The sequence below is a fragment of the Poecilia reticulata genome, chromosome 3, assembly GCF_904066995.2.
Source record: "Poecilia reticulata chromosome 3, P_reticulata-male-v2, whole genome shotgun sequence".
Classification (NCBI taxonomy): Eukaryota; Metazoa; Chordata; class Actinopteri; order Cyprinodontiformes; family Poeciliidae; genus Poecilia; species Poecilia reticulata.
The window spans coordinates 9,128,456-9,150,352 of NC_088832.1; the positions used below are offsets into that span (position 1 = coordinate 9,128,456).

Genomic DNA, 21,897 nt, shown 5'->3' on the forward strand with positions numbered 1-21,897 from the left:
ACCGTAGTTGCTAGACCTGTTGTGGCTCAATATTGGTCCATACACAAGGCGCACCGGATTATAAGGCGCACTGTCGGCTTTTGAGGAAATGGAAGGTTTTTAGATGCGCATTATAGTGCGTAAAATACGGAAGATAAAATGTACCCAAAGTTTGTGAGTAAAAGCTACCAGTGCCAATTCAGTACTAATTACCTTACAGATTTGAGTAACAGGGACGCTTAGTTTTCAATTAATAAAGACAATGAACTATTACTGACCTCTGAAAATGTTGCACAGGAATGCAGATCAACCTTTATTTAATGAACCACATGCTCAACAAATTAACAGGGGCCACAAAATGATCATACATGCTCAATTTCAAGAATCGCAATCATTGGTAATAAGAAGACACCATGACACTATGTCTATGACGGTCTCATGAAGAGGATAATTTTCTTGATTTTATATAAAATCCCTCATTGCACCATCATTTCTAGAGGTTCCATAGTAGTCCCCAGAATAAGACCAGGAAAAAAAACAGGTCAGAACCAAGACAGAACCAGGAGAGCCTTCTTTCCTGGCTCTAAAAAAAGCTTTTTTCAGGCCCCTGGATCTGATGATACTTCGTCAAAAGATCGCAGAAGAGATGGCATTCTCGACAACGTACTTACAGAAGACTGAATGATCTTAGCTTCCTCAGTGACTCCAGTCTGCCCTGTCCCTTCTTATAGACGGCTTCTCTGGTACATCTCCAGTCCAGCCTGTTGTCCAGATGAACACAGAGGAAGTTCAGTAGCACTTCTACTTACAGTTACAGTTTTTCATAAATAATTTTACCTCTGCTGGCTGGCAGCTTCTTGAGGAGTCCAGATATGGAGGTTGGTGTATATCTGTAAATAGAGACAGAAGCAACATTAGCTAACTTAGCCATTATGGAGAAACAGCAGTCCTGTGAAAAAGCTGAAACACTCCCACCAACCACACAGACACTTTTTTTTCTTCACCACTACAGAGTATTTTCTATCTTCAAACTAATAACTAACGAAAATGCGTTAAATGTAAGATATGTCTAACGTCAATACCGACAGGAATGTCGGCCACTGCATCCTAACAAACCGTACCGAGTCAAGACCATGTGGTGCCAGGAAATAGTCGACACCAAATACCGCAGCACAAGTTCGTGTGAACGCAAGCCAAAATGATACTTAACTAATTCAATTTTTCTGCTTCAAATACGTAAATGGTACATTACATAAAGCGCTCTGACAACTCTTATGAACCATAAAATAAGTCAACATTCACATTACGGGCAGAAAATAAATAGTAGCTTTACTTACATTGGACACAGAAGATCCACTATGAATGGCGGGTTGGCGGTTAAACCGAGTGTCGGTACCTCTTTGAACTCCAGCGTAGACCCAAGTACACCTCGCTGCAGCAAACAGAAACGGGCGGGGACGGACCACTGTCAGTCCCATACCTTATTTGGAAATGGGACCATTGCACTCCGGAAGTGAAGGGGGCGCTTATTTCTTGTACCAGCCGCGTAATGGACTCTTTGCACCTCAGCTTCCGCGTTCGGGTAAAAGCGGATCGATTGTTTCTGATCCAATAAAAACATAATTTTACACTAGGTGCTTGCAGGGCTTGGCCAAGGTTTGTACATCGATCCGAAGCCCCAACAAGTCAGCTGGAGAAAGGTTTTAAGATGTACGCCTCGTTATACATTCACTGATACAAAGGTGAGTTTTACTTAAACTTTGTGGCTAACTTTAACCTTAGCTTATGCTAATAGGCAATATTCTCTGACATTGTTCTTGTAAAAATGTGCTATTTAAGTATCTAAACATTCTAAGGGACAATGTTTTTATCTTATTTTCAAGTATTGTCGTTAGTGTCCGAGACTAACTGGGGAGATTACGGTTCGGGCTTTTAGCTTCCGAAGCATGACGAAGCACAACAAGCCTCATAGCTTAACAGTAGCGCGGCTCTGGTGTCAAAGTTCTGGTTCAGCTGACTGTTCAGGTTCAAAGTTGCTGCTTTTAGAAAAATATGACAGTGTCCCTTAATGTATCCGTGTTATATCGTTTTATTACCTTTACATGTTTCTTGTGAAGAGCTCAGATAGGACGGTGTTTACTGCAGTATGTACAGGCGGATCAGTTGCTCGGCTGTCTGGCTCTGGTCTGCTCACTAGTTCCCATAAACTCGCTCTTTCAGGCTGAATACAGAAGTGATTCCATGGAAATAACTCAGGGAGGCTCCTTGATTTACCATTCGTATCCCTGGTATTTTTAGGCTGATCCGGAGTGAAGGGAAGGCTGCAAACTTCGTGTTGTGCAGCATTAGCTTTAACTGGTAGTGGCAAATATTTACAAGCCACCATCTTCTTAATTCAGGATCGCTTGGAAATTAATGAAAACTTAAAAGCCCATTATATTAGGAAGACAACAATGTTCATAGTACTGCTTTTTTTGCATCTAAAATACAACTTAGTCTTTTCTAGCATTCATGGTAACTCAAAGTGGAAACAAGCGAGCCGCATTAGCTCCTGGAGATGTGACGTCAACGCCGTAGGTGCAAAGAGCCCATTCTCCGTAGACCCGCCGGTAGCCCGCAAACGTAAATTCTGGCGCATGCGCACAATGCAATGTACGACTAAATAAATTGGGGGTAAACATTATATTGTATTGTGTTGACATTTTTACTGTCCACACACAAGTAGTGGTGTTAATAGGATTTATCCATTATGATGAAGTTGATTTGATTCCTAATAAATCCCAAGGGAGAATATACAAACTCCATTCTTTTGCTGTTACTCTAACACACAGTGCTGAGCCTAATGTGTATTTTTACGCCTGCAAATATTTCTTATGCTGAAAATGTAACGTTTTTAGTGTTTTACTTTGGTAACAAAAACTTCATTTGAACTCTGCTTGCAATCATTCCACCACCACTTTATTAGGACTTCAAAAAATGAAGAGCATAATAAATAAATAGTCAAACGAAATAATGAAATCTACCACGTTTAGAGTTTATAAAGATATAAATCAAAAGCAAATGTCTTATTTTAATACAAGTAATCTGTTTTGGGCAGACTGTGACTCAAATCCAATTCGGAGCACTGAAACCAAATTACCATTTTGAATAATCACACATAATGTATCCTAATAGAACACATTATCACATTTCAGTGGCCAATGTTTGTTTAATCTTGGGGGGGAAAGGGTCTAACTCAAGAAAGATCACAGAATTAAAAGAAAGTCAGATCTGGACCACAGATTTGTCACTGTTTTCACAAAAGCCTCGACATTATTATAATGAGTCCGTGAAATATGCTTCAGAGGACCCGAGCGTATTTTGGGTGATGTGGAAAGGGGACATTTCTGCTCGTGTTACTTGACAAATTGGGCTCCTAAGTTTCTATTTATATCTTTCTCATCTCACAGGGAGGGCAAAATCTTCCCAATTCCCTTGCTGTTTGCCAGGGGCTTAGAGTGACAAATTGCTAATCTGGTTATTATGCAATTTATCAGCCGTCTGTATTTTACAGCCATGTGTGGATATTATGCAGGTTTCATAAGAGCCCAACTGCAATAACACTGCGAGGAGCTAATGAGCAACTGCTACTACTGTGGTAATACATCTGAAGTCACTTCAGGGTACTCTTGTTGCAACAACTTGTTAGTCTAAGTCACTTCATTAAACTAACTAAATTACATTTTTACTAATGGTACAGACAGCTTCTCAGGCTTTGAACCAATGGGACGTGACCAAACGCAAGCAGGGAAGAAACCGAGATCTGTCTGACAGCGGACACTTTCGGAAAGAGATATTGCAGAACTTGCTGCAGACCGAAAGCCTTGCACATCCCCCCTTCCCTGAACGGATGTACGGAAAGCAAGCATCTCAGCAGGAATTCATTACTGCCTCTGGCATCTCTCAACATATGAGCTATGGCCACAGCCATCAGAGGAAGCCGTTTCCATAATGTGAGTGTGGCCTAATACTGATGACAGATTAAAAGTGGCCTGAAGCGAGCATCTTCCTGAGCTTTAGATGGTCATCCTTTTCACAAGTGGCTGCGTTTTTGCCCCATCAGCTAATTAAGGGTGCCCCATCATTAAAAATGCGTAAATCAGACCTTAATGTGACTCAAGAGCCTTGGTGAGACACTGGGTGGGAAAAAAATGTGGTCCTCTGATTTAACGGGCCCTGAACTGAAGGGGATATAAGTCTTGATAATGATAGTCAAGTACAGTGTATTGATCACCACTCCCTCTGGTGTCTGTGTGGGTGAAAACAGGCAGGATGGAAATTGAACTGGGATTTCTTGACTTTGTAGAGCAAGCCTGAACAGAGGCGAGGTGGTCAGGATAAAGTGACTAATGTGTTTGCATATTGCCACTTTGGTTTACTTTGTCTTCTCAACAGGATGCGCAACCATCTTTTTTTTTTTTGGTTCATCTGACCACAAATACTGAAAAGAAACCAAAAGTTTAGGGGAAGAAAACCCAAGAAAGAAAGTTGGAGCATTTCCTCGGTTGTTTCCTCTTCATCACATTTCTCTTGTGCAGTCTTTTCTAATGATATGATATAATAGGAGAGTATTGTTATTTTAAATCAAGATTCTGATTATCAAGGCTACTAAATAGATGTTTGCTTTAATAGCCCGAACACATGTAAAATATGTCTAAAATTGTGTCTTTATCTTCATGGATTATATTTTATGCTTCATTTTCAGATCTGTTGAAATCTGCTTCTTCTTCGATCCATTGCTTCGAAATGAAAACATTTGATCAAACATGTTTACCTATTCCTCTGCATTTGCTTCAATTATAAATGCTGATAAATGTTACATTTACGCAGCATTGAGTTCAAAGTTACACACAGATTCAGGAAGCTGTTTACTACAAGGCCTCACTTTTACTGCCTTGTTACTTATTTAAGTAAAATTCTTTGAAGGCTTGAAGAACGACACCCTTCTCCAGCAATGTTAACAGCTTCTCTTTTTTTTTTGCTTTGCTTTGGTTTCTTTCTCTCAATCACTGCAGTGAATCATTGTCTCAAGACTCTTGTATTGATGGCTTTTTGCTGGAAATGTGAAAGGGTTTAATTTAAAGTCGAGATGCTTCAGTTCGGTTGAGGTTAATGATATCTGTCGTTCCAGAAAAGGGGAGTAAGTTCACAGTTCACGTTTCTGGGTAGAATAGCAAAAGTATTTCCTTGATAGTTCTTGTGAGTACATTTAGAGTTAACTTTCTCTAAATTTAAACAGGATTAACATTCATACAAACACATAAAGCACTGATTTGCTTGGGGTGGGTTCTCGCTTTTGCACTACCCACAATTCCCCTTCCTGTCAGCAGCAAGAGAACTACGCTCTGACAGAGACTGCTTTAGGAGCCGAGTTTTCTCTAATTACACCACATCGACGAAAGTTTGACAGTTTTGGCATTTTTGTCGTTAATGTAAGAAAACATTTAAATATTTATCGTACACACGCCAGCGGGGGGGTATGATCATTTTGCTCAACAGTGTCATTAAGTTTTTGGTTAATTATCATGGCCCATTGGGTCCAGCACCTCCTCCAATGTGCCACAATCCTCTGTCCATTATCCACTCTGTAATTATCAGCACACACTGTCTAGCCACCCCACAGCACTTTCTCTTGGAAACATGTTTATAATTACCTCAAGATGTTGATTTGTCAATTTCTGTTAATGGAAAGCTTCTGTTCGTTTGCCTGGTGTTAAAATCAAAAGGCTTTTACGGTTGCACTTGGGGAGTGCTATCCACAAATTACCTGTACACAGGCCGTGTTTTCAAATTGACTGTCTTTAACCATGTTTTTTCATGACGCAAGGCTTGAAATTAAAAGTGCAATCATAATGTCCTGGTGGTACAGTAAGAACAGCGTCTTGGTTCGAGAAAGAAAAGGCCGGTCTATTATGGTTCTACGTTATTCACACGGCAAATGCAAAATGTGCATTTACCTCAAAATCTACGCGGCGGTGTCAGAAAAATCAATCCCCTTTTCAAGCAGAGCATTTGCAGAAATGGCTGAAACACAGCCGACCTCGGTGGAGCAGAAACACGGAAACCTAAAACGTCCGTGTGAAGGTAAAAAAATAAATAAATAAATAAAGAAAGGAAGAAACGTTGTCAATGTAAACATTGTTACATTTGTATTAAATAAGCATCAAAAGAGCTAACTGTATGATGAACATTTGATTCAATGTATCCCAACAGTAAAAATTCAAAATATTTTACAAGACATCACAAATAAAGTGATTGGAATATTTTGTGGCTGTATATTTAGCCCCTACCCCACATGTTGCTGCATGCCAGTCGCCTGGCTGAAAGAGGGCTACTGTAATTTTCATTAACTCACTAACTAGACAAATTTTGTTGTTTGAGAATACTTGCAATGAAAAAAAACGCACACAAAGTCAGTCATGATGTGGGTACAAAACGTGTACCACCCTATTTTTAAAGTTTCTTTGTTTTAAAAAAAAAAACAGCTAGCAAGCTCAGAGCTGCATGTCAACCTGAGTATAGCCCAACCAATTAAGCAGCTAATATCATTTGGTTTTAGTGTTTGTAATGTAAAAACCATCATTAAGAAATGAAAAGCATATTGTTTTGGTCATTATGAAATGCCCCTAAGCATGGGCGCTTTATTACGTTGTAAAAGTGGGGTTTGAGGATGGAGTATTTGGGAAAATATAAAGCATCAAATTAATACTGCATAAACATATACCAACAATATCAGCAGCTCATAAAATGGTGGTGTCAAAATATTAAAGAAGACCCCTGGCGAACAGTGAAGTGCGCCGGTGTCAGTTATATGGTGATTAATGAGCCCATTCACCGAGTTTACAGCTAGATTTAGTAGGAAAACCATCCTTGGGATTCTGTTTCTATGAGTGCTCGGGTGCAACACACATAATTAAATATTGCTAGTAAACTACAAAGCAGTGAAAAGCTTTTTTATTATTATATATATATATATATATATATATATATATATTTTTTTTTTTTTTTTTACTGTACTGCATTTTCTTAGGTCTATTAAAACACTTAAAAGTTGGCTGAAATTGGGTAATTCTTTCTTAACCTTTCTTTTTCATAGCTCCATTGGTTTTCCCCTGAGGAGATTATGATGGCAAGAACAACAAATTTAGAAATTATCTCTAATATTTTATTTGTGCTGGCTACTTAAAATTACACAACCAGAAGTAACTGGTGCTTTGGAAATTCAAGTAAGGATTCAATTTGTTTTTATCCAAAAATGGGAGGCATCCAAATCAGAATTTTCCTCCACTATTTATTTATTTATTTTTAATAGAGAAGCCACTGATCTTGCTCCGTTGCTCAGGCACATATAATCTGAGTGTTTAATTTACCGTAGCATTTAATTGAAAAACACGGCTAGGCTTAGTTGGGATTTATCTTTCAGTGTGAATAATGTATCAACATGACAATAACTTTCACCTTAAGGCAGGATAACAGCCCTGAATGTTTTAGCCAGAGCTGCAATGAAATGACTTTAATCAAAGAATATTCATGCTTGGAGTGGCCTAGTCAAAGTCTAGACCTCAGTAGGGAATCCGTGGCAAGAATTGAAAATTGTATGCTTAATTCATATTTTTATTATCTCTACCATTTCTGACAAGAACAACTATTTAATGTCCCTCAGCATCTTGCTAGGGGACATTTATCTCAATAGCAGGTCAATATTGACCCTGTATGAATTATTTTGACCCTCCACAATAAGTTCAAGCCCGTGCAATTCTTGTTTTGGACATTTGTGGAAGTTTAAGTAGATCCTCAGAAGCCCTAAATTATAAAGCAACCTATGCCGCCAACAAGGGGATTTACTGGTCAGATTTACTGTCTGACCAGCGCTGCCCACATTATACATTTTTCATCATAACCCTTTCACAGAGCTTACCGATATTATATCCACATGGTTTTGCATGTTCAAACTGCTGCGCGGTGAGAAAAATCCAACTGGGGCTATGCTAAAACCCCAAAACCCAATGAGAGCGCTTTTACGCCTGAAGCAGTTGAATATCTAAAATATACTGTGCACAAGCTCCAGGGGCCTCCAAAAACTTCTGCTTGGTTTATAAAGCTGGTTTAGTTTTCTGGAGGGACTGGGAGTGGATTTTTGTTTTTTTTTTCTTTTGCTCATAGGATCTTACAAGTTTGGATACATGAATTTTAATCATGTGTAACTAATGTGTGGTAGACCTTTTGCAATGTTTTCTTTAATACCCTTACAACCACATGGAAAAAAGTGAAGGAAACCCCAATTAAATATTCTGCTCTTTATATGATTTTTTTATTTTTTTATCTCTGGACATGAAAGGAATTTAATTGCACTTAAATAACAAAAAAAAATGGAACCCTGTTGTAATTACACTTTTTCCAACACCCCCATTAAAACAACTACTGCAGCCTAAACCAGGGAAAATTAACAGTCCAGGTCATTTGTACAGCACCGGCATCTCATTTTAGATGCAAAAGAGAAGGCGTCATGGCTAAAGCTCACACTGGCTTAAAACGTCTAAAATATAAACAAAAAAACCAACAAAAGTTTTTAAATCTGGAATATTTCTGCATCAGTAGCCCAAAGCTAATTTACACCAACTTCTCACTTCTATTTTGTTGGGGTGAAGGAGAAACCGTCAGTTTTTTTTTTTTGGTGCATTATCAAAACGTTTAAACTTTCCCGTAAGATCTCGCCAGAGTTAGCCTAAAAATTGGCACATTTTATGTAGAGATTAACTTTGTTAAGACTTTATTGAAGATTTATTACAAGGTAGCAAGAAGTGTGTCAAAATGTGGAGAGATGTTATTTCTAAAAGAAAAGAGGCATATGAACAGATTTGCTCAAAGTTTTGTACGTAAAGGGTAATGCTCAAAGGCAACAATAAATGGGAGGCGGGTGTAGCTCATGGAAAAAAACAGAAATCACACCTTTCAAATTTAAAAATCAAGACTCTAATAGGTCTCAAGAAATGAGGTACAGCAATAAAAAAAACGTATATGTTAGGAAGCAGCTTTTTTCCAGATGTTTATTTTAACTACACTCTTCAGTATTCAGATTTCTTTAAATTTGCGGTTTTGATGACTCCTAGTAGCTTACTGTACAATTTTGACAAATGTAACTATGCAGGGATTTTTTTTCTGTTTACTTGCCCAAGAAGATTAACTAGAGAAGAAACCAACTTTATTGAGAGAGCAGGGACAGAGGTGTGCGTGCTGGGAGGAAGCTCACCGTTCTACTTTTTGTCTAATTTACCAAGGTAGAGGGTTCAGAAATGCATTTGTGTTGGCAAAATACCAAAGAATGATAGTTCTGGTTGTTTATAAAGCCTAAAAATAGATTTGCTTGTTGATTACCATAACTTCACCAGCATTAAAAAAGGTCACTTCCAAATATCATACTAATATCATTAGACGTTCTTTTTCTTTCATTAAAAATACTCAAAATTCACAGAGGTTATTTATGCAGATGAAGAAATATTAGAAGATCAACTGAAAGGCTGATAAATGTCCCTGAACATGGACAACTGCGAGCTGCTGAACGAGATCCGCAATTGAAGCTAATTGGCGCCTTCAAAGTCAAGGGTGTCTATAAAAAAGATATCAAGCGTCTCCCACTTACAATCTCCGCTGTCTGAAATGTTATGCGAAGAATGCGAGTTTAAATGGAAATGTGGCAGGCGACATGAGATCTGGAGGCACGTTAAAACATTCAGGTAGAAACCGCACAAGAGCCAAACCAGGGCAAAGGCAACTGTACGACTTCAAAGAGCTGCAGTGAAAACGGCGGTGCACCAGCTCATGGTGGCAAACGGTCTCTATTCAGAGGAGCAATCAGAAGAGAACACTTAATGTGCAACTTTCACATGAATAAGAGTCATTGAGAGAAACAAATGCCCCCTATTGTTTAAACACTGTTGTGGTATTCGTCCAGTAGTGATGGGCAAAAAAAAGAAAAGAAAAGAAAAAGGGTGGGGGGAAGGAAATGAGTTTCTGGTGGTATTGGGTCTGTGGTATGGAAACAACTGCAGACTAGACATGGAAAGGGTAGATGTATGAATTAGATAGCGCCAAGAATTAATTTCTCAATTCACTTTTTGAGAATTTATCACATCAATAGGCAATAAAAACATACATTTGAATTGAAATGACAGCATTGAACCAGTTTTGATTGCTTTAGGTTTTTCCTTTAGACTTCTGCAGATTTTTTATTATTATTATTGTTATTATTATTTTTAGTCAACTATTTGGACATTTACCTTCTTAGCATAATGTTAAAGCATTAATTTTAATCACCATGCCAATTTATTTGAATGTTCAGCTGTATTTGCACAAGGGTTAGTTTCTAAACTCGAGCAAATGGATTCAAGTAAAGTGGATGAATGGTTGGGAAATTATTAGGGTTTTTTTTTTTTTGCAAAATGTATAAATTTTGCCTAAATTAATACCTTACCAAAAGTAGTGAAATACATGCAGACTTTGGCAGCATGATGGAGAACATCACTAATGAAATAGGATTATTGATATTATGTTGTGTGATTTACAGACCAAATGCTTCTCGTTTCAGTTCTTTGTTTCGGTTTAGTTGGACATTCTTGCTCAGGACTAAAAGCCAGCTGTAATGGTGTTGAACCTCCAGATCTCAAATAAATCCACCTCAACGTCGCTTTGTTGCCCCGCCTTCTTTTAAACTCTGAGCCTCTGCTCAGTGGAAAAGTGGCAAACCGACACGTGCAAGAATGAAGGAGAAAATATATGTCCTGGTGATACGGATGAGAACTGTTGTCCCTCGTGTTGCTTTCAGCTGTTATTAGAGGGGTGGGCTAGCACTTTGCATTTTATCAGGCGGGAAATGTTCAATCATGAAGAAACGACACAAAATGACAGGAAATATTGATTTTTGACAACCTGCACGTTGCCGGTCATTAGGGAGTTAAATTAGATCTTCAGGGACTTTGGAATTAGCAAGTTCCCACAAAGACGCAGTTTATCACATATTTGCTGAATTTATGTGAATATAGCATCAACATGGCACATTCAAAAGAGCTTGATTAATATATTACTTATTGTTTATAGATTCATTGTTTTTTGACACTTCTTAATTTGTCCTTCACCTCTTCACTCGTTTTTTGTTTTTTTTCTTTAAGCTCAGATCAAAATATGTTGTGGTAGAATACGGACTGGAAAAAAAATAATAAAGAGAAAAAGCTGCGAAAACAACCAAGCACACAAGTGTAAACCAAGTGTAAATCAAGTTTGACAATGGATAAATTATGACGGCTAGACAAGTGACTCAGGGGGATTTCCAAGATCCTCTGACCTTTCGAGGTGTTTCTGCTCTGCTGATTGCAGATGGAAGTCAATGCCTGTTCTTGTGGAAAGGTGGAGACACAGTGAGAGGACCCAGCTGCAAATATTTCAATATATCATAACACCCCGTTAGCATCAGCATACCTGCAGTTTTTACCTAAAAGGTTTCCTAATTTTAACTTTGTTTTTTCATTAGAGTGCACTACTCAGATTGGTAGAGGTGTGTGAAGAAAAGTATATTTTTAATTTTAATAAAAAGAATATCGAGTCAACGCAAATATGAAATGACTCTAATCATTGGGCGGGAGATAAACAGTCTTGCCTAAAGCTCTGTGTCATAAAATGTATTCCTTGTGATTGTGACAACTGTCTATGTAATGAAAATAAAACCAGGTGGCCTACATGTAATACTGATCATAAGACAGTTAAGAAAACATGTTTTCTCAAAGCCAGCTATCAGAGAAGGCTGGTTAATGCCGACGTATGAGGTATTCCAACAATTAAGCCTAGAACTGATAAAGGCATGGATGGCCTTCTCCAGAACACTGGCACAAAAACTTAAGACATGGAGGATTCCTTCCTTTGGATGAAAGATAAAACACACAGAGACCCAAACAGTGTCAGGTGAGGTAAAGCAGAGCACCAGCTTTACAGTCCAGAAAGAGTTCAGCATTTTGAGGTACGTATGTGAACTAAAAAGGGGGTTAGTCAGAGATGTTAGCTTATTAAATAAAATAAGGTGAAAATATGGTCTGTAAAAATATAGAAATCTTTAACTTTTTTTGCTCAAGTTGCATTATTTAGAAGTGTATAAGCTTGTTGACTCAGTAACAGTAAGAGTTGTGCATAAAGTGATCCGTCCCACTTAATCTGGGGTCAGGTCAAGGGGTCAAAGCAAAGAAACCCAGACTTCTTCGTCTTCTTCTCCCGTTATTTGAGCAGATAATGTGTGTTGCTGCCATGCAAAATGCTAGCAGCGACGATTTTAGGACCACAACAACGACATATTTGACTTGTTGGCTCCATCTCCTGATTCCCCAGGTCTCTCAAAGTCATCTATCAGAGATGCTAGAAGACTCAGCAAATTTCAGGACCTTCTGGATCAGTTGTTACGTCTTGATGCCTGATACCACAGCACTCCTTCAGGTGCGTAGAGAACGCCTTGGCAAGTCAGGCCAGTTTCCAGCTGAGGCGTTTGTACACATAATTTGCAGCCTCTCCTTACTTTCTGGCCTGAACTCTGGTCAGAAAGTGGGTTGGCTTGATCCTCATTTTACCTTCACACCTCCTTCAATTCTTAATGGCATAGATTCAACAAGGCATGTGAAACATTCCTCAGAAAAGTCGGTTCATATTGACCATATCGAATCTTGCTGCCTACCCCTGTGGACACAGAGTGAAAGCTGGGTTATGGGGTCAGTTCACACCAGCAGTGTAGTTGTGAAAGTGGCAAAGTAGCATGATAATATCAGAACAAACCAGGGACCCAAGAGGTCAATATTCATTCCCATCACTATTAACTTTTTTACGAACACTTTTGTATTATTCGCAAGCATTACATCATTGACAATTGTAATGTCATTGGTTTCTACAGTATGGCTAAACGAAAAGCTGTGACCTTAGGATAGGAGTTACATTTCCATTTTAGTCATGTTGGTTAAATATTGATGATCAAATGCGTTTAGATTGTAGAAAAGCAACACAGATTGTGAAATAGAAGAAACGATCAGCAATATATAATAAGCAGGAATTAGAACAAACTTAGAATCCAGAGAAACTACTTATTACCTTAGATTAACATTATCGGAACAAGAATCCGGAGAAACCCCTACTACTTTATAAATCACAGACTACTTATTCTTAAACATGGGGTTATAGTTTTTTCTTTTTTCTTCTTTTGCTCTTTCCTTTGTTTTTGTATTTTCTTCTAATTCATAAAGCACTTTGAATTGCCTTCTTGCTGAAAATGTGCTACATAAATAAAATTACCTTACCTTTCTTTACCCTAATCACATCTCGGTAGTTGCATTTTTATTGACCATGTAATTGTGCAATTTGACGATTCGAAAATAAATTTGCCAACTGGAAACACTGCAATTAAAAAATAAAAAAATAAAATAAAAATCTTGTTTTCCAATAAAACATTTTGGCGCTAGAAGGTAGATGTGTTTTTGTGCATTAACGGAGCAGAGCACAAATAAGAAGACAACAGGAAGTAGTTGGAGGATTATAGCTTCATGTTTTTTAATGACTTTTTACTTGAACAAAACTTAATAACCTTCTGCAGGTTATTCTGTAGTTTTTAACAAAAATGCCCCTGATGTCAAAAAAATTGTGTTTTTTCGACATCCGCGAAATATGGACAAAGTTTTGCTCACATTTGCAATGGAAACGCAGCTAGCGTCTGGTAAAACAAGATACTGTTTCATTGGACGAGACCCATCACGCACTTTAGCTGTTCTGCTTGATTTTCATTTCATTTAGCATTTCAGTGGCTTTTGCGATTCAGCCTTTGGCCTTTCAAATATGAGGTAAAGTAGTATGTTATTAGTCATTTTTTTATGTTTAAAGACGTGACGTTTTAAAAAGTCTGAAAAGGACCTATAAACATACGTATAAAGAAAAGCGGGAAGATAAAGATTTAGACCTCTGCCACCTCTTCATCAGACACAGAGGTGGATACCACTGAACAGATGTGTCTATTCATTATTCGTGTCCAGGGTTGTTCCTGTGTGGATTCCTGAGACACACTGCGAAGGAAAGCACGGCCAGTTTGGCAGAAATAGCAAGTAACCCCAACACCCACACGTCCTCACACTGGGCCTAATCTTTTATTGAACAACCTGAAATACACAAATGAGTCTGTGCATCTTTATTTGTAACATTCAAAGAGACCAATCATTATCTTTTAATTACTAGTGCCCAGTAGTGGGGCCCATTAAAGCAAAGTAATTAATCTAACACCTTGGCAAAGGAAGGAGATCTGCTATGCTAACAGCAAGTCCACTAAAGTAGTTTTCACAGTTTTAATATTTGCACATGAGGAGGCACTGGAAAAACAACAACAAAACAAATGAATGGTGCACATGGGGTCTAAAGTGAGGCAATTCAAAGAACTGCAGGCCTCATGTTAAGCACACAATAATTTATTAGTGAGATATTTTTTCACATTCGCTTTCATTTCCTTGTTCCACCGCCGAGACGCCTGGCAACAGTGTCCAGAGATGAAACGGGAAAATCAATCAATAAATGAAGTGCAGACGCATCGCAACACCTTGTTCTCCTTGCAATATCACTCCCGTTTATACCCCTTGTTAACATCTTGGTGTGCGTGTGCACCAGCCATGTTGATGATTGATTAACATGTCAAATTAAATCACTGTCAAAGTAACACTGGCTATGCTGACATTCCAAACAGTCCAATTACAGGCATTAATTGAGTGAACCCAATCAGTCCTCAAGGACAGAGGCTACTGTAGACCACAAAGAGCTCATTTCACTGCCCTTGATCAATTAGCAAAACAGCGGTCCAGTCGATTTCAAACAGGAGTACGGCTGACTCGCTGCTACAGGTGCATCTTCATAGATTAGAGTATCATTGAAAGTTCATTTGTTTCTGTAATTCAGCTCGAAACTCATGTGGGGCGTCGTTGGGAGCTGTTGCACCCGCTGAGTTACAATTCAAGCGTTTATTTCTGTTGATTACAGAGATTATGACTTACAGATAAGACAAATGCAAGTTATTTTTTCAGATAAAGAAGAATTTGACATAAAACTAAAAGTAAAAATAATTTTTAATACACACAATTTATGTTGTCCTTCAATCACAGGAGGCTTAAGCCGCAAAAGAACTTTTCTAAAGAAGCCGGCTGTTCAGATAAGTATATCTGAGCATTTTGGTAGAAAGTTAAGTGGATGGAAAAAGTTAATTAGAAAACGATGAAAAGGCAACAGGGATAAGTACACCCTGAACCAGAGAGGGCTTTTTTAAAACAACTTCTCACCTACACTAAGGAGAAAAGAAAATGGTATTTGTTTCTCAGATGAAAACAGATTTAGCATGTCCACATATAGAAAATGATTCATCTGCCTTCTGAAGAAAAAAAAGCTAACTTCAAAATGACCTCGTTCAGAGTCTGGTGGAAGAGTGGAGAGGCGCTCAGTGGAAAGGATAGCTTGAGGTCCAGTCTGAAAGTTCCCCAGTCAGTTCTGTTGTGAGCAGCCATGTCATCACCTGTTGTTGCTCCACTGTGTCTTATCAAGTCAGACTGCTACGAGGCACGTCTTCCTTCCCTCTGTTGACAAGCTTCATGGATATACTGATTTCATTTTCCAGAGCAGGACTTGTCACACAGGCTCACTCTACCAGAAACACCTGCTTTAATTATCATGGTGTCACTGTCTGTGTTCGGCTGGCCAGCAAACCAGGCCGATGTAAACCCCATAGAGGAGCTGTGGAGTGTTGTCAAGTGGAAGATGAGAGACAACAGACTAAGGTTGAAGGTCACCTTTAAAGCAACCAGGGATTCCTTAACGCCTGGAAGTTTGGTCTCCTCAATGCCAGGAAGCATTAATGCAGCAACTCGTTTCACAGGTTCCTTCACTGAGCACTGGGTGCATAATGATCAGAAATAGATGCTTACAGGGGCAGCATTATGTGTTTTCTAGACACATAGTGCCATTTTATAGCATGATCAAGCATTACCTTCACTATATAAACCAAATATGGCTTCAAAGAGAAATTTTACTCACCTATTTAATGCCTTGAAATTGGGCCTCTGTCTCTTTAAAAACTCCTGCTCTATCAGAAGCTCTGCTTTCAGGAAGTCATCACAACATGACTCCTCAATTAACCTTTTAACAATTTTTTTTTAGCAGCATTGCACTGAGAGCTCAGCAGCTGCTCTGTTCCATCAGGTTTTTGCTAATTGCTGCTGGCTAGTCTGAAGGAGCTGCACATTTTAAAGGCGGGGCTAGGTGCAACCAGGCATTTGGCATAGATGAATGGTTGCCATGGGAGATTAAAGGATTTCTCAAACATGTTTGAAAGAATCAAGGCAACACTCCAGGTATGTTTTTGATGAGGGAATAACATGATGTAAAGCTAAAAAAAAAGTTGATTGTACAAGATACTGCCCCTTTAAAACATATGATTCTGTGTAAAACAAATCCACATTCTATTTATGTTTATTTAATTGATAAAATAGACAAAACCTTGTAATATTTTATTCTTCCAAGACAGTTTCAAAATGTGAATAAGGTACAAGAGTTTGTTTTTAAAGCCTTTGATTTCTTTTCTATTTTCCCTTTTTAAGGGAGCATTAACTGAAATGAGAAATAACATATTACATTTATTGAACATAAAAATAAACAGTAAAAAAGTGTAAAATCACTTGCCGTACTCTACTTAGAGTTTCCTGGATCTGCTGTGGGTCTTAAAAAGAGTTGTCATATTGTTGTTACATTATTGATTCTTTTTACTGGAGGTGGATACGGCTGTATTGATCACACATTTGATATTGTGTGCATTCATTTTCTTCATCAGTAGTGAAAAAGCAATTTCTTCCGATAACTCCATTGTACTTTATGGACATGAGGTGCCAATTATATATATATATATATAAAAGAATAAAATAAAACATTATGAATTATGGCACGCAGACATGGAGTCATCCTGTGCTGCTGGGTCACGATTGGTTATTGGGCAAGATTTTATTTATTTATTTATTTTTGTGCCTCAAGCAGGCAGATTTTTTTCTGGAATATGTCAATTCCAGAAAAATAGCTGGAAACACAAACTGCTCTTTGGAATAAAAAAAAAATAAACAAATCGTAATAATTCTTCATACTTCAACGAAGAGTCCAGCTAATTGCACTGTTTTGCGAACTCTTCATTTCTGCCTCAGTAATAGAAAACCTATCAACACCAAGGAGAAAAGCTGAGGGGGGAGAAAAAAGAAGAAGAAGAAAAAAAAAAAAACTCCGGAGGAAAAACGGCTCAGAGGTCCGGCAGCCCCGCGGTAATTTGTCTGGGTCATTCTCCGGGAGCGTCCTCCTCGCCGTCGTCCTGCCCCTCCCCACGCCACACACAGGAAATAATTCATCTGCATCCCGGAGAGAGAGAAGCTGAGCGCCGTTTCAAAATTACCTGTGAGTTATCTCCTCAATAACTTCTAATCAGACAGCTGCCGTTTCCTCCACTGTAAACAAAAGTAATTACAGTAGATGTGATGGATGGAAAGAATAAGGGAGCGTCTGCACGCGCAGGACCGACCTGCGTGAAGCTGACACCCCACCCACGTCAAAAAATCCAGCAAATAGTCTGAATGGTTAGTGCTCCGTTTGTGCAGGTTTGTGCCGTTAAAATTTTCGTTTGTGCAGTTTTGGTTTCTGAGATATTAAACATTATTTTTTAGGTCATCTAGAGTTCACCATCCCCCATATCGCTCCAAAACAAACCAAAGTGGGCTAGTTCGTTAGTGCTCCGTTTGTGCAGGTTTGTGCAGTTAAAATTTTCGTTTGTGCAGTTTTGGTTTCTGAGATATTAAAAGTTTAATTTTGGCGATGACGTCACCATCCCCCATATCGCTCCAAAACAAACCAAAGTGGGCTAGTTCGTTAGTGCTACGTTTGTGCAGGTTTGTGCAGTTAAAATTTTCGTTTGTGCAGTTTTGGTTTCTGAGATATTAAAAGTTATAATTTTGGCCGATGACGTCATCATCCCCCACATGCTCAAAAACAACACAAAGTAGGCTGGTTCGTTAGTGCTCTGTTTGTGCAGGTTTGTGCCGTTAAAATTTTCGTTTGTGCAGTTTTGGTTTCTGAGATATTAAAATTATTTTTGGCCGAGACGTTCACCATCCCCCATATGCTCCAAAACAAACCAAAGTGGGCTAGTTCGTTAGTGCTCTGTTTGTGCAGGTTTGTGCCGTTAAAATTTTCGTTTGTGCAGCTTTCGTCTTTGAGATATTAAAAGTTATAATTTTGGCCGATGACGTCACCATCCCCCATATGCTCCAAAACAAACCAAAGTGGGCTAGTTCGTTAGTGCTCCGTTTGTGCAGGTTTGTGCAGTTAAAATTTTCGTTTGTGCAGTTTTGTCTTTAAGATATTAAAAGTTATAATTTTGGCAGATGACGTCACCATCCCCCCATATGCTCCAAAACAAACCAAAGTGGGCTAGTTCGTTAGTGCTCCGTTTGTGCAGGTTTGTGCAGTTAAAATTTTCGTTTGTGCAGCTTTTGTCTTTAAGATATTAAAAGTTATAATTTTGGCAGATGACGTCACCATCCCCCCATATGCTCCAAAACAAACCAAAGTGGGCTAGTTCGTTAGTGCTCTGTTTGTGCAGGTTTGTGCCGTTAAAATTTTCGTTTGTGCAGTTTTGGTTTCTGAGATATTAAACATTATTTTTTAGGTCATCTAGAGTTCACCATCCCCCCATATGCTCCAAAACAAACCAAAGTGGGCTAATTCGTTAGTGCTCTGTTTGTGCAGGTTTGTGCCGTTAAAATTTTCGTTTGTGCAGCTTTCGTCTTTGAGATATTAAAAGTTATATTTTGGCCGATGACGTCACCATCCCCCATATCGCTCCAAAACAAACCAAAGTGTGGGCTACTTCTTGTAATTCTTCAGATTCTGTGTTGTACAATGTGTACATTTTGTTTTGAACTTCAATAAAGACTTAGAACAAGAAAAAATGTGTCTCATTTCAAGAAATGTTTTAAGATAGCAATGTTTTTTCACGAACGTAGCGCACAATAATTGAATCCTGCTAATAAAGGACATGCAGCCTGACCCTAACGTAATGTGTATAACCTGTTCAACTGTGCTTTGATTTCGGAGGTGGTCTGAAGAATTATATTCACATTGTTGATGTACTGTCTGCTGATTATGCAGCAAACGTGTAAAAAAATTACATGAGCCTATAAAGGCTAATTTGCTAGTTGCTTGAGCAAAGATTTTGCCGAGTAAAACGGAAATGTGTCATTATTTCAAAGTTCATCCAAGTAATGTACTTAATATTTAGTAAATATAGTTTCAATGCAACGACTTTCATTTCATCCAATTTCTTAAATTAAATGTGTATGGGCTTCAAGGAGACATGTTTTGCGAACTTTGACATAGTTCTCACACAACTGGGATTGGCTCCACCCACACTGTAGTGAGCCTCCTGCCCCCCCCCCCCTCCCATCTTGTTTTGCAGAGCAAGTGTAATTTCAACCTCTCGTTAATATTCTAGCGGTCTCAAATCGTTTTGAATAAGTCATTTTTGGAATTTTTTCAACCCCGATTTTGATTTTTTAACAAGGTAAAATCAAATTAATGCTCAACTAGCAAATTGGCCTTTATAGGCTCATGTTTTTTTACACGTTTGCTGCATAATCAGCAGACAGTACATCAACAATGTGAATATAATTCTTCAGACCACCTCCGAAATCAAAGCACAGTTGAACAGGTTATACACATTACGTTAGGGTCAGGCTGCATGTCCTTTATTAGCAGGATTCAATTATTGTGCGCTACGTTCGTGAAAAAACATTGCTATCTTAAAACATTTCTTGAAATGAGACACATTTTTTCTTGTTCTAAGTCTTTATTGAAGTTCAAAAAAATGTACACATTGTACAACAGCTGAGAATCTGAAGAATTACAAGAAGTAGCCCACACTTTGGTTTGTTTTGGAGCGATATGGGGGGATGGTGACGTCATCGGCCAAAATTATAACTTTTAATATCTCAAAGACGAAAGCTGCACAAACGAAAATTTTAACGGCACAAACCTGCACAAACAGAGCACTAACGAACTAGCCCACTTTGGTTTGTTTTGGAGCATATGGGGGATGGTGGACGTCATCTGCCAAAATTAAACTTTTTAATATTTAAGACAAAAGCTGCACAAACGAAAATTTTAACTGCACAAACCTGCACAAACGGAGCACTAACGAACTAGCCCACTTTGGTTTGTTTTGGAGCATATGGGGGGATGGTGACGTCATCTGCCAAAATTATAACTTTTAATATCTTAAAGACAAAACTGCACAAACGAAAATTTTAACTGCACAAACCTGCACAAACGGAGCACTAACGAACTAGCCCACTTTGGTTTGTTTTGGAGCATATGGGGGATGGTGACGTCATCGCCAAAATTATAACTTTTAATATCTCAAGACAAAATGCACAAACGAAAATTTTAACGGCACAACCTGCACAAACGAGCACTAACGAATAGCCCACTTTGGTTTGTTTTGGAGCATATGGGGGTGTGATCATAGGCCAAAATAATGTTTAATATTCAGAAACCAAACTGCAAAACGAATTTTAACGGCACAAACCTGCACAAACAGGCACTACGAACTAGCCACTTTGGTTTGTTTGGAGCATATGGGGGATGATGACGTCATCGGCCAAAATTATAACTTTTATATCTCAGAACCAAACTGCACAAACGAAATTTTAACTGCACAACTGCACAAACGTAGCACTAACGAACTAGCCACTTTGGTTTGTTTTGGAGCGATATGGGGGGATGGTGACGTCATCGGCCAAAATTTAACTTTTAATATCTCAGAAACCAAACTGCACAACGAAAATTTAACTGGCCAAACCTGCACAAACGGACACTAACGAACTAGCCCACTTTGGTTGTTTTGGAGCGATATGGGGGATGGTGAACTCTAGATGACCTAAAAAATAATGTTTAATATCTCAGAAACCAAAACTGCACAAACGAAAATTTTAACGGCACAAACCTGCACAAACGGAGCACTAACCATTCAGACTATTTGCTGGATTTTTTGACGTGGGTGGGGTGTCAGCTTCACGCAGGTGCAGGACCGGCATGGGACTCCGCAGAGCAGAACACTTTAATTAGGCCCGGCACAACCGAACAAGTCTGACAAAAGCGCACGTGTTTCCTGTTGCTAAAATAAGCCTCCGCCGACGCCGCGCGGTCTTTTTTTTTCTTTTCCCCAAGACTTCCCTTCTTCAGCACCTTTGAGGGAGTTGTTTTGGGAAGGGAGTAAAACATAGCATGATATCACTTCATCTTTATTACACCTAATGAGATATTAAATCAAATTTCTGAGGAAAATCAAATACGCCACCGTGGTTTGGCCAACCTTCAGTGTGTCATTATGTGTTCGCTCCTCAGTCCTCGGTGTGCTCGATATACGAGTTTTATTTTAACGCCCGTGTCCAAAGGGGACATAAAGCAGAATAACTTGGAGGCAAATATAATTTAGGTCTTGTGTATATTCAATATGGTATACATGAACACACACGTGGGGAATAGAAGTGTTTACCGAGAGCGGTTGTTGTTATGCGTTGACCTTAGTTGCAGAGTAAAGTAGCTGACAAGAAACAAACGCGGTGTGGTTTATTCAGAGGTAGGAGGAACATATTGACATTGCATTGAGCCTCGTCTTCGTCGTTGACTCAGTGGCGCTGTTATAAGCTTCACTTCAACTGAGATTTGAAACTTTTTCAGAATGTTCTTTCATTTAGCTAACACAAAGCCTTCCTAGAACTTACAATTCATTTTTACAGACCT

General features: G+C 38.7%; 1 long non-coding RNA gene across 1 annotated transcript; it reads right to left on the reverse strand.

Annotated features, from left to right (window-relative positions):
* Positions 1-645: 645 nt before the first annotated feature.
* On the reverse strand, positions 646-1,425 carry LOC145551020 (uncharacterized). Its single transcript, XR_014086771.1, has 3 exons — positions 1,317-1,425; positions 817-869; positions 646-740 (listed from the first exon to the last, which is right to left on the reverse strand). It is a non-coding gene; the product is annotated as an uncharacterized LOC145551020 (long non-coding RNA).
* Between the last annotated feature and the right edge of the window lie 20,472 nt (positions 1,426-21,897).